Genomic DNA, 14149 nt, shown 5'->3' with positions numbered 1-14149 from the left:
TGGGTGGGGGGGAGGGGGGGAGGGGGAGGCCCCCCTGCCGTTCGGTCGGGCCGGTCAGGAAACGGCTGCCTCAACTTCTGAGGCTTCCTGCAGCCTTCTCACTGCTGCAAGAAGCCTCAGTGCTGATCATGGAAGGGCAATGTGGTTTTATTAAAAATTTTAAAAATTGAACAGCTACAAAGAACTACAAAAATGGCCGAGTGAATGTTTCCTTCACACTGCGCGTGCGCGAACGCTCCAACGCGCACGGGCAGGGTTGCCGGCACGAAAAAAACTCATTTAAATGGTACCCGCCCCCTCCCACTTACAAAATCTGCGCGAGTGGTAGGCTCCGCCCCCTGGGCGCCGCGCCAGGCAGACATCGAGCTGCAAAGCGCTCGAGAATAGCGCGTTTTTTTTCAGGCGCGAAAAACGGGCGCCCAGCTCGGAGGGGCGCCTGTTTAAATGAGTTTTTTTCTTGCCGGCAACCCTGCCCGTGCGCGTCGGAGCGTTCGCGCACGCGCAGTGTGAAGGAAACATTGGCACTCGGCCATTTTTGTAGTTCTTTGTAACTGTTCAATTTTTAAAATTTTTTTAATAAAACCACATTGCCCTTCCATGATCAGCACGGAGGCTTCTTGCAGCAGTGAGAAGGCTGCAGGAAGCCTCAGAAGTTGAGGCAGCCGTTTCCCGACGGGCCCGACCGACGGCGGGGGCGGGGGGCCCCCTGCCGTCGGGAATGGCCGCCTCAACTTCTGAGGCTTCCTGCAGCCTTCTCACTGCCTCCTCCCCCCCCCCCGCTGCCGTCAGTCGGTCAGGCCCTCACTGCCTCCTCCTCCTCCTCCCCCCCCCACCCCGCCCCCCGCTGCCGTCGGGAACGGCTGCCTCGTTTTGTGAGGCTTCCTGCAGCCTTCTCCCTGCCTGAAGTACTTTCACACAGGTAGGAACATGGTTTATTTAATCTTTTCTTTGCTTATACATTTTTATTCAGGTTGGAATTATTTGTATAAGTATAACTAAGGATTTATTGTAGAAAGTAATGACTTCCCTTCCCCCCCCCTCGTTCCGGACGCCCAATTTGTAACCTGCGCCTGATTTTTTAATGTGTAGTCAAGGTTTTTTCAGGACTACAAAAATCTTCACTTGCTCCATTCTAAGTTAGTTTGGAGTACGTTTTCACTGTGGAAACTTTCAAATCAGGCGTCAGTGGCTGGACACGCCCCCTTTTGAAAAAAAATTCTGTTCCAAAGTGAAACTGTTCTACCTGACTAAAGCTGGAGCAAACTAAATGTGGAGAATTGCGATTTCTAAGATACTCCGTTCTCCACCAGTTGCTCCTAAAAATCAGGAGCAAATCATGTGGAAACTTGGGGCCATAGTTTGGGTGCTGGGCTACAATCACTCTTTTATCCTTGACTTTGATGATTTTAGCAGTGATCATAAACTCATTGTTCCAAAATACAGAGAACTAGAGAGGCCATCAGGCAGGCTGAGCCCATTCCTTCCACAGAACACAAATACTACAAACTTACTCATTTGGCTGGTCATACTTCTTGGAAATTTCCCCACTGAAAGCCATAGTAACAAAGAAAACCCCAGGATATCAATCTAACAGTATTGCATCTCATTAAATATACTTTATCAGCTGCATTCCACAGATAACACTTCCATAATTCTAGCATCCCAAAAACCATCTTAAATATTTTTCCATCTGTTTCTGATGGATTAAATTGGCATAGCATTGTTTGAGACCACTGTGCTGTATTCTTTTTAAAAGCAATCAGTTACCAAATCAAACATTACATGAGCAACTGTGTTCTATATAGCTAGTATATCAAAGCTCAGGGGAATATTAAATAATGCAAATATATCAAAACATAGCATTTGCTATTTTAGGTTACAATTACTGAATGAGTACCCAATCTGCAACACTAACAAAAATACTAGTTCTCATATACAACCACCGTTCCACCCAGTCCCCTTGATGGGTTAAGCAATTAGGTCAGAGTTTGAATCCAAACCAAAGTGATGATGAAAATCTCCTTTATCTGTCAATTCCAAGGGTCCTAAATGAAATGAATTTGCCCAGTTCTAGTTATCTGGGCTCAGAACACAAAACTATCCTTAATGTGGAAAAATCACTCTGAAACCAACTGAAAAAGGTGGGGAAGAACTGGATCAACTTCAAATGGACTAAATAACATTTTGTGTAATATACACTGAATACATCTCAAACTATGTCAAGTAGCGCAAACTAAAGTATTCAACAAAAACTATACCCATACTGGAAGTAGAGTGGTGAAGCTTTAATACACTGATACTCTAGTAGCAAAAATAAAAAGAAAAATGAAAAGTTATTTCAGATACAATATTAGTTACTATATAGATTTTCAAAAGCTTTTTATTTTGGTGATTTGAGTTACATAGCAAAGACTATTAATTTATAAAGCAGCTATCCATTTTAATTATTTTAGTGTAAAATGCTCATCCAAAACAACATACAAATTCTGAGTAATGGAACAAAAATCACATTTTGCATTCAGCATCATCATGTACATGTCTCGGCCACGTATTTCACAAGTTGCTATAAGTACCTCAATATTAGAACAGCAACGTTGATATATAGCTGCTTTAACATAGAAAAACATCCCAAGATGTGACATTGAAGCATCAGACAAAAAAGAAAGAAATACTGGCATTTATATAGCACCTTTCACAACAACCCGACGACTCAAATCACCTTACAGCCAATGAAGTACTATTAAAGTGTAGTCTCTATTGTAATGTAGGAAACGCGGCAGCCAATTTGCGCACAGCATGGTCCCACAAACAGCAATGTGATAATGACCAGATAATCTGTTTTTGTTATGTTGATTGGGGGATACATATTGGCCAGGACACCGGGAATAACTTCCCTACTCTTCTACGTCCACCTGAGAGCGCAAATGGGGTCTCAGTTTAATGTTTTATCTGAAAGACAGCACCTCCGGCAGTGCAGTACTCCCTCAGCACTGCACTGCCAGCCTAGATTTTTGTGTTCAAGTCCCTAGTGTGGGACAAACCTACAACCTTCTGACTCAGATGCGAGAGTGCTACCCACTGAGACACGCTAAAGGAGGAGATATTAGGAGTGAGCAAATGTTTGGTCAAAGAGGTGGGTTATTGGGAGTGTTGTAAAGATGATGAGAAAGGTGTAGAGATGATAGGATTTAGAGAGGGTTTCCAGAAGTATGGGGCTTAGACAGCTATATGTACAGCCACCAATGTCAGTGCAAAGGGAAATACACAAAAGGCTGGAGTCAGACAAACGTAGAATTCGGAAAGGGATGGGGAGGTTAATAGGGGTGGAGGAATTTAAGCGAAAGGGAAGTGAGGAAAATCAAGCGTGAGAATTTTAAATTGGAGGTGTTGGGGAACTGGGAGTAAATGTAGGGCAGCAAGGACAGGGCTGATAGGTGAGTGGGACCTGCTGCCGGTTAGTATATGGATGAGCTGAAGTTTACAGATTGTGCAGGATAGGAGGTTAGCCAAGAGAGTACTGGAATAAGAGAGTCTGGCGGCGATAAAGGCACAGATGAGGACATCAGCCACAGATGGGTTGAGACAGAGTTGGGCGACGTTTATAGGAGGGGAAGTAGACAGTCTTTGTGATGAAGCATGTAAAGGGCTAGAATAGGGCATGAAATTGCAAAAGATCTGGTTTACCCTGAGACAATGACTTGATAAGGGGGGGTAGAATCAGTGGTAAGGGTATGGAGCTTCAGTCTTCTCAATGTTTAACTGAAGGAAATTGTAGGTCATTTGCAAATGAATATTGAACAAGCAGTTTGACATTCAGGGAAAGAAGGGATCAAGAGGTGGTGGAAAGGTAGAGTTGGATGTCTGCTGGTGTCTATAATATTGCCTGACTACACCCCTGCCTCAACCCATCTGCTGCTGAAACCCTCATTCATGCTTTGGTTACCTCCAGACTCGACTATTCCAAACCTCTCCTGGTCAACCTCCTGTAAGGAAGTAGAGTATTGCAAGGGGATAAAGATTGTCACTAAAGTGGATACTGAAAGTAGTGAATTGATCTGACACATAAAATGGTCCAGGTTAAAGGGCTTATCAGTATTAGGAGGTAGTGAGGAGTCAGGAGTTCCTCCACCTCATGGTAGGGATTGTAATATTGCCTATTGACAGATTGTTCGTAAAACTCGCTTACAACTGGGTTTTAAAATTTAAAGAAGCTAAGAGGCAAAGCTTGATGTGTTGAACTTTGGTATAGAATGATAGAAAATGGCATGGAATCAGGTTAAAGGGAATAGCTTTGCTTGTGTGCTTATCTTTAAAAACTGCAGACCAAGCTGGAAACGCCGGAACAAGGTTAAGACTGTGGAACAACACATTACAACTAAGGCTGAGATGGAGAGGTTGTGAAACCACTCAGCACCCAGTCTGATAAGGGTTAACAAATCAATATAATTTCATAAATCAGCTGTAAACCAACCGGTGGTCATAGAAATTTTGTAGGAGGGTCGCACACCTTGAAAAATCATATAACTATGCATGTAGAACTCTTGTACTTTGAAGGGTTCATCGGAACTCTTCCCCTGCATGCTTGAATAAAAACCGGTTGAACCGAGGTTTAGTCTGAGTGATTCCATGGTCGCTATACAGGCGCACGGGTAGGTGTCGATTCCTTATATTAGGGAGTCTATCTCGAAGTCTTCTTTTTACTCCAACACTCCTCTCCGTCTCCCTCCATAAACTTTAGCACATCCAAAGCTCTACTGCTTGTATCCTAACTCGCACTTCATACATCACCCTCCTGCTCGCTAACCTATATTACACCTTGATTTTAAAATTCTCGTCCTTGTTTTCAAATCTTTCCATGACTTCACTCCTCCTTATCTCGCCAGGACTGGATTAAATATATTCTAGACTATTAAAAGCAAGGGAAGAAATTGCGGAGGCTCTGACCATCATTTTCCAATCCTCCCTGGCTAGAGGAGTGGTACCAGAGGATTGGAGAACTGCTAATGTTATACCATTGTTGAAAAAGGGAAGGAGGGATAAACTGAGCAATTACAGGCCAGTTAATTTAACCTCGGTGGTGGGCAAATTATTGGAATCAATTCTGAAGGACAGTATAAACCTTCATTTAGAAAAACGCAGATTAATAAAGGACAGTTAGTGTGGATTTGTTAAGGGAAGGTCGTGTCTGACTAACTTGATTTAATTTTTTGAGTTGGTAACAAGGAGGGTTGATAAGGGCAGTACATTTAATGTAGTCTACATGGATTTTAGCAAGGCTTTTGACAAGGTCCCACATGGCAGGCTGATCAAAAAAGTGAAAGCCCATGGGATCCAAAGGAAAGTGACAAATTGGATCCAAAATTGGCTCAGTGGCAGGAAGCAAAGGGTAATAGTTGACAGATGTTTTTGCAACTGGAAGGCTGTTTCCAGTAAGATTCCACATGGCTCAGTACTCGGTTCCTTGCTTTTTATAGTGTATATATTAATGATTTAGACTCAAGTGTAGGGGGAACGATAAAACATTTTGCAGATGATACAAAACTTGGTCGTGTGGTTGACAGTGAGGAGGAAAGCTTTAGACTGCAGGAAGATATCGATGAACTGGTCAGTTGGGCAGAAAAGCGGAAAATAGAATTCAATACAGAAAAGTGTCAGGTAATGCACTTGGGGAGGGGCAACAAGGCAAGGGAATACACAATAAATGGAAGGATACCGAGAGGTGTGGAGGAACAGAGGGACCTTGAAGTGTATGTCCACAGAGCCTTAATGGTAGCAGGGCAGGTTGATAAGGTAGTTAAAAAGGCATACAAAATGCTTTCCTTTATTAGCCAAGGCATAGAATATAAGAGCAGGGAAGTTTTGATAGAAGTGTATACAACACTAGTTAGGCCACAGCTTGAGCACTGTGTACAGTTCTGGTCACTACATTACAGGAAAAATGTGATTGCACTGGAGAGGGTGCAGAGGAGATTTACGAGGATGTTGCCAGGAATGGAAAATTTTAACTATGAGAAAAGATTGGATAGGCTGGGCTTGTTTTTTTTTGGAACAGAGGAAGCTGAGGGGAGATTTAGTGGAGGTATATAATATTATGAGAGGCCTAAAGGGGATAGGAAGGACCTATTTCCCTTAGCAGAGGGCATAGATTTAAAATAATTGGTGGAAGGATTATAGGGGAGATGAGGAAAAGCTTTTTCACAGAGGGCAGTGGGGGTCTGGAACTCACTGCCTGAAAGGGTGGTAGAGGCAGAAAGCCTCACCACTTTTAAAAAGTACTTGGATGTGCAACTGAAGATCCGTGATCTACAGGGCTACGGACCGAGTGCTGGAAGGTGCGATTAGGCTGGGTAGCTCTTTTTCCACAGACACGATGGGCCAAATGGCCTCCTTCAGTGTCGTAATTTTCTTTAATTCTAACCTCCTCCAGCCCTATAACACTCCGAGAACTCTGGATTCTGCACTTACTTCACCCCATCATTGGCGGCTGTGCCTTCAGCCGTCTAGCTCTGGAATTCCCACTCTAACCACGCTGCTGCACCTCTCTCCTCCTTTAAGACACTCCTTAAAACATACCTTTCTGACATTGATGTCAACCGTGGCTCAGGTGGTAGCTTGCCGCCTTTGAGTCAGAAGTTTGTGGGTTCAAATCCCTCTACAGTGACTTGACACTAGAATCTACACTTACACTACAGTGCAGTATTGAAGGAGTGCTGCACTGTCAGAGGTGCCGTCTTTCAGATGAAACTGAAAGTTAAACGAACATAAGAAATAGGAGCAGGAGTAGGCCATTTAGCCACTTGAGCCCGCTCCGCCATTTAATAAGATCATGGCTGATCTGATCATGGACTCAGCTCCACTTCCCTGCCTGCTCCCCATAACCCTTTATTCTCTTATGGCTCAAAAATCTGTCTATCTCCACCTTAAATATATTCAATGACCCAGCCTCCACAGCTCTCTGAGGCAGAGAATTCCATAGATTTACAACCGTCTGAGGGAAGAAATTTCTCATCAGTTTTAAACAGGCAACCCTTTATTCTGAGACTATGACCCTTAGTTTTAGTTTCCCATACGAGTGGAAATCTCCTCTCTGCATCCACCATGTCGAGCACCCTCATTATCTTATATGTTTTGCTAAGATCACCTCTAATTCTTCTGAACTCCAATGAGTATAGACCCAACCTATCCTCATAAGTTAACCCCCTCATCTCCGGACTCAACCTAGTGAACCTTCTCTGAACAGCCTCCAATGCAAGTATATCCTTCCTTAAATACGGAGACCAAAACTGTACACAGTACTCTAGGTGTGGCCTTACCAATACCCTGTTCAGTTGTAGCAGGACTTCTCTGCTTTTAGACTCTTATCCCCCTTACAAAAAAAAAACAACTTTCTTTTTGCCTTCCCGATTACTTGCTGTACCTGCATACTAACTTTTTGTGTTTCATGCACAAGGATCCCCAGGTCCTGCTATACTGCAGCACTTTGCAATTTTTCTCCATTTAAATTATAATTTGCTATTCTATTTTTTCTGCCAAAGTGGATAACCTCACATTTTCCCACATTATACTCCATCTGCCAAATTTTTGCCCACTCACTTAGCCTGTCTATATCCCTTTGCAGATTTTGTGTGTTTGCCTCACTATTTGCTTTTCCATCCATCTTCGTAACAACAACAAACTTGGCTACATTACACTTGGTCCCTTCATCCAAGTCATTAAAATAGATTGTAAATAGTTAAGGCCCCAGCACCAGTTACTGTTTGCCAACCAGAAAATTACCCATTTATCCCAACTCTCTGTTTTCTGTTAGTTAGCCAATCCTCTATCCATGCTAATACATTACCCCCAACCCCGTGAAGTTTTATCTTGTGCCGTACCTTTTATGTCATCATCATCATCATAGGCGGTCCTTCGAATGAGGGTGACTTGCTTCCATGAGAGTTCACAGATGTTTCAATGAAGGACCCGATGTTCCAGTCCCGAACTCCAGTTAAGGGAGTAGAAGATGCCTGTGTGTGGATTTTTTTTAAAAACGAGTGATGACCGTTGCACATCAGCCACCATACAGGCTTGACCGAGCTAGGCCTTTATCCAGTGGCAAGGATTAACCAGGATGACTGGAGACCTGCTCTGCTGCACGAACCCAGTGCGGGCACACATCGCAGTGTGGGCAGGTCCGTGCTGCCCCCGGAACCTCTGCTCTTCTGGGCCCCGTACCCTCATTCGCCACACTTCCGCCACAATGTTCCAGGGCGCGGCACTCCAGCTCTATTTATAGCACTGACCTGTGGTGGTGTTCTCACACAGGTCGGGGTGGCCCATGATGTTCCAGGGCACAGTGCTCCAACTCTATTTATAGCACTGACCTGCGGTGGTGTTCTCACACAGGTCGGGGTGGCCCATGATGTTCCAGGGCACAGTGCTCCAACTCTATTTATAGCCCCGACCTGTGGTGGTGTTCTCACACAGGTCGGGGTGGCCCATGATGTTCCAGGGCACAGTGCTCCAACTCTATTTATAGCACTGACCTGTGGTGGTGTTCTCACACAGATCGGGGTGGCCCATGATGATCCAGGGCCCGGTGCTCCAACTCTATTTATAGCACTGACCTGTGGTGGTGTTCTCACACAGGTCGGGGTGGCCCATGATGATCCAGGGCCCGGTGCTCCAACTCTATTTATAGCACTGACCTGCGGTGGTGTTCTCACACAGGTCGGGGTGGCCCATGATGTTCCAGGGCACAGTGCTCCAACTCTATTTATAGCCCCGACCTGTGGTGGTGTTCTCACACAGGTCGGGGTGGCCCATGATGTTCCAGGGCACAGTGCTCCAACTCTATTTATAGCACTGACCTGTGGTGGTGTTCTCACACAGATCGGGGTGGCCCATGATGATCCAGGGCCCGGTGCTCCAACTCTATTTATAGCACTGACCTGTGGTGGTGTTCTCACACAGGTCGGGGTGGCCCATGATGATCCAGGGCCCGGTGCTCCAGCTCTATTTATAACACTGACCTGTGGTGGTGTTCTCACACAGATCAGGGTCGCCCATGATGATCCAGGGCACAGTGCTCCAACTCTATTTATAGCCCCGACCTGCGGTGGTGTTCTCACACAGGTCGGGGTGGCCCATGATGATCCAGAGCCCGGTGCTCCAGCTCTATTTATAACACTGACCTGTGGTGGTGTTCTCACACAGGTCGGGGTGGCCCATGATGATCCAGAGCCCGGTGCTCCAGCTCTATTTATAGCCCCGACCTGCGGTGGTGTTCTCACACAGGTCGGGGTGGCCCATGATGATCCAGGGCACAGTGCTCCAGCTCTATTTATAGCCCCGACCTGTGGTGGTGTTCTCACACAGGTCGGGGTGGCCCATGATGATCCAGAGCCCGGTGCTCCAACTCTATTTATAGCCCCGACCTGCGGTGGTGTTCTCACACAGGTCGGGGTGGCCCATGATGATCCAGAGCCCGGTGCTCCAACTCTATTTATAGCCCCGACCTGCGGTGGTGTTCTCACACAGGTCGGGGCGGCCCATGATGTTCCAGAGCCCGGTGCTCCAGCTCTATTTATAGCCCCGACCTGCGGTGGTGTTCTCACACAGGTCGGGGTGGCCCATGATGATCCAGAGCCCGGTGCTCCAACTCTATTTATAACACTGACCTGCGGTGGTGTTCTCACACAGGTCAGGGCGGCCCATGATGATCCAGGGCCCGGTGCTCCAACTCTATTTATAACACTGACCTGTGGTGGTGTTCTCACACAGGTCGGGGTGGCCCATGATGTTCCAGGGCACAATGCTCCAGCTCTATTTATAGCCCCGACCTTATCCACCCCGCCTAGTATGTCTTCAAAGAACTCAAGCAAATTTGTCAAACATGGTTTCCCTTTCATAAAACCATGCTGATGTTGCTTGATTGAATTATGCTTTTCCAAATGTCCTGCTAATTGCTTCCTTAATAATGGACTCCAGCATTTTCCCAACAGATGTTAGGCTAACCGGTCTATAGTTTCCTGCTTTCTGTCTGCTTCCTTTTTTAAATAGAGACGTTACATTTGCGGTTTTCCAATTCGCTGGGACGTCTCCAGAATCCAGGGAATTTTGGTAGATTACAACTAATGCATCCACTTCTTTTAAGACCCTAGGATACAAGCCTTCGGGTCCAGGGGACTTGTCTGCCTTTAGTCGCATTATTTTGCTGAGTACTACTTCTTTAGTGATCGTGATTGTATTAAGTTCCTCCCTCCCTATAGCCCCTTGATTATCCACTATTGGAATGTTTTTAGTGTCTTATGAAGTGAAGACCGTTACAAAATATTTGTTCAAAGTCACTGCCATTTCCCTATATTAATTCCCCAGTCTCATCCTCTAAGGGAACAACATTTATTTGAGCTACTTTTTTTCCTTTTTATGTACCTGTAGAAACTCTTACAATCTGTTTCTATATTTTTTGCTAGTTTACTCTCATAATCTATCTTCTCTCTCTATCATTTTTTTAGTCATTCTTTGCTGGCTTTAAAATGTTTCCCAATCCTTTGGCCTCCCACTAGTCTTGGCCACTTTGTATTCCCTTGTTTTCAATTTGATATCATCCCTTATTTCCTTAGTTAGCCATGGATGGTTATCCCTTCTCTTACTGTCTTTCCTTCTCATTGGGCTATGAGAGTTATGAAATATCTCTTGAAATCCACTGTCCCAGTACTTTAATCTATTTTCCCAGTCCATTTTAGCCAACTCTGCCTTCATACCTTTGTAGTCTTCTTTATTTAAGCTTAAAACACTGGTTTGAGATCCAACTTTCTCACCCTCCAACTGAATTTGAAATTCAACCATGTTATGATCACTCATTCCTAGAGGATCCTTTACTAGGAGATTGTTTATTAATCCTGTCTTGTTACACAGTACCAGATCTAAGATAGCCTGCTCCCTGGTTGGTTCCGCAATGTACTGTTCAAGGAAACTATCCCAGATACACTCTATGAACTCTTCCTCAAGGCCACCCTGGCCAATTTGCTTTGTCCAATCAATATGAAGGTTAAAATTACCCATGGTTATTGCCGTTCCTTTTTTACAAGCCTCCATTATTTCTTGATTCATACTCCGTCCAACAGTGTAGCTACTGTTAGGGGGCCTATAGACTACGCCCACCACGACTTTTTCCCCTTATTCCTTATCTCCACCCAAACTGATTCAACAGCTTGATCTTCTTAGCCAATATCGTTTCTCACTAACGCACAGATCTCATCCTTTAACAGCGCTCCTTTCTATCTGTCCTTCCAAATTGTCAAATACCCACGAATATTTAGTTCCTTAACTGCTCATAATCCCTCAGTAGAACCTGTGTTTGTCCTTCCTATGTCAAAGGCCCTGTCTGTCTTCTCAGGTGGATATAAAGGATCCTATGGCACTATTCCGAAGAAAAGCAGGGGAGTTATCCTCGGTGTCAAGATCATTAAAAAAAAACAGATTATCTGATCATTATTTCATTGCTGTATGTGGGAACTTGCTGTGCCCAAATTGGCTGTAGCATTTCCTACATTACTACAAAATAATTAATTGGTTGTAAAGCGCTTTGGGACGTCCGGAGGTTGTGAAACACGCTACACAAATGCAAGATTTTCTTTTAAGATTTTGGTCATCTGTCCCAATAGCTCCTTCTTTGGCATGGTGTCAATTTGTATCTGATTACACCCCTGTTACATTCCTTGGGACATTTTACTACATTAAAGCTGCTATATAAATGCACATTGCTGTTGTACAGCATACATGTTTATGTACACTCACAGCACCTATGCTTTAATTACATCTCAATCCCGAAAAATCACTTGTACGAGTAACATTTCCCATGTCTCTTACCTGATAACTTCTGAATAAAACTGCACAATAGTGGCTGTGTCTCCAAATTGCCTAGGAACTGCTATAGGCTGCTACAGTTAAGAGGATTTAAGTGATACAATGGGTTAGCACCCTTTCACTTTCATCTGAAATGTGGGCTCAAATCCAGCACGTACTGATAGTTCTGAAGACCCCTCTCCCCCAGTTTATAAGCATCTTCTATTAAACAAATTTAATCTCATTGCAATCCTGAGTGGTTGCTTAGCAAAAATAAAAAATGTTTAAAAACCACAATTGTGAATAGATTTTGTTTTCTAACTTACAGAGCCCATAAGAATGGCTGGTGTGAGTAATAGGGAAATAAGTCATTCTGCAGCTTTTGAGATTGTCATTGAAGAGCTTTACTCTGGCTGTGAACTCAGAAGTTAGTTCAATATTAACACTGTGGAAGTAACATTCCATTTCCCTCATCACTGATATCCCTTAACTTAAACTGCAGAAATTAACCAGCAGTTATATAACCCATTAAAATGAAGGTTTACCGCAAGAGAAAAGTTTATGTAAAAAAAAAAGGAAAATTACATTGTAAAGCACACCTTCAAAGTGACCAATCCTAGAAACGTTTATGGTCAAGTTATTGGGTAAAGCCAGAGTACTCTCTGTACAAGAGACACTGTTCTCTGGGTTCAAGTCCAGAAACTTAAGTAGACAAATCTAGGCTGACACTCCAATGCAGTACTGAGGGAGTGCTGCACTGTCAGAGCTGCCGTCTTTCAGATGAGACATTAAACCGAGGCCCCGTCTGCTCTCTCAGGTGGATGTAAAAGATCCCATGGCATATTTCTAAGAGCAGGGGAGCTATCCCCCGTGCCCGGGCCAATATTTATCCCTCAATCAACATCACTAAAACAAATTATCTGGTCATTATCCCATTGCTGTTTGTGGAAGCTTGCTGTGCGCAAATTGACTGCCACGTTTCCTACATTACAACAGTGCGCACACAAAATCCATATGGCTTACTCCTGCTCCTATTTCTTATGTTCTTATGTAAAGCGCTTTGAGATGTCCGGTGGTCGTGAAAGGCACTGTACAATTACAAGTCTTTTTCTTTCTGTACAACTATTTTGTTGAAACTATAAAAGTCAAGTGCCCCCTTATTAAAGGGGCACTAAACCGACTAATTAAACTTTTAACATTAAAGGATGAAATTAAAATTTGGTTGCCAGGGCTGATGATGCACTCCGGCACCCGCCTCTCGAGGAAGGCCACCAGATCCCAGTCTATCCTCAATTAACTCATTGAACAATTAGCAGCTGCACGGGAAGGGAGAGGAGAGAATCAGTGTTCCTGTTCGCTATTCAGTAACTCCAGGTGGCCTCACTGGAGTGTCAGCCTAGATTTTGTTTTGTGCTCAAGCCTCTACCTTGTGACTAAGAGGCGAGAGAGCTACCCACTGAGCCTCAGCTGAATAGCACAGCTTATGCTCGCACACAAAGAATGCGCACTTGAGCAGGTACCTGTGGCGTTTTACTGCAACATAAATCAATGCCTTTGAAATTGAAAATGTAAAACAGGAAGTGTTTGTCTGATTACAATGTAAAGTGGTAGAACAGGCGGTGTAACTGGGCTGGGTGGAATGACACGGATGATGTAATCAGCCCCCAACCTCTGTCTGATGATCGGCCCGAGTCTGCAGCGGGCACCGACATTGGGTGCCTGAAGCTTGCAGTGACAGGCCGGAACCAGCCGCTACCCGACCCGCTCGGCAAACTCCACCGAGCTCAATGTAAAGCTTGAATAATACCTTGTCTCATCGCAGCCCCGCGTCCGCAGGCTCCTTCACTGAACCGACAAGGGCGAGGACCAGATGGCGGCTCAGAGCCGGGTACACGTGGAACTTTAACCCGCCGTTATTTTTTGTATATTTCCCCCCCCCCAACCTTGTTCACAGGCCATTCGACACGCCGACTGCCACAAACAGCCAGCGAGCCACCGTCCTGAGGCGGGGCTTAGCCGGCTCGTGCGATTGACACCGCGGCTGACCATTCACAGCCCGGACTGCAGCCACTCGTCATGACGTAAGATAAACAGATGGGCGGGACAACGCTGTTGATGAATCGCGCGACGCAGAGAGCCCTACATAAACCCGGATGATGTCATAGAAAGGCGACCGTGTAATTGGGCGGCCCTGTTGATGCCGATTTGAAGATTGTGCTGCCATCTTTAATAATGGCATGAGAAGAGGCCGCATTCTCCCATTATAATGGGTGCAAGATCCTGGCGCCAAGGGTTGCGGAATGGTTTATGCCACTGGCTC

At 44.9% G+C, this 14149-nt stretch overlaps 1 protein-coding gene across 3 annotated transcripts in view; it reads right to left on the bottom strand.

The window, feature by feature from the left end:
• Positions 1 to 13800, bottom strand: part of gtf3c2 (general transcription factor IIIC, polypeptide 2, beta) — a 163802-nt gene extending 150002 nt beyond the window's left edge. For all 3 annotated transcript variants that reach the window (XR_011593856.1, XR_011593855.1, XM_070885142.1), the window contains exon 1: positions 13637 to 13800. The gene's annotated coding sequence lies outside the window, so the exon portion shown is untranslated. The remainder of the gene's footprint in view (positions 1 to 13636) is intronic.
• Positions 13801 to 14149: the final 349 nt, after the last annotated feature.

This window comes from Pristiophorus japonicus, chromosome 7, assembly GCF_044704955.1.
Source record: "Pristiophorus japonicus isolate sPriJap1 chromosome 7, sPriJap1.hap1, whole genome shotgun sequence".
In the NCBI taxonomy this organism is placed as follows: Eukaryota; Metazoa; Chordata; class Chondrichthyes; family Pristiophoridae; genus Pristiophorus; species Pristiophorus japonicus.
This window is presented reverse-complemented; position numbering and strand designations above follow the sequence as displayed.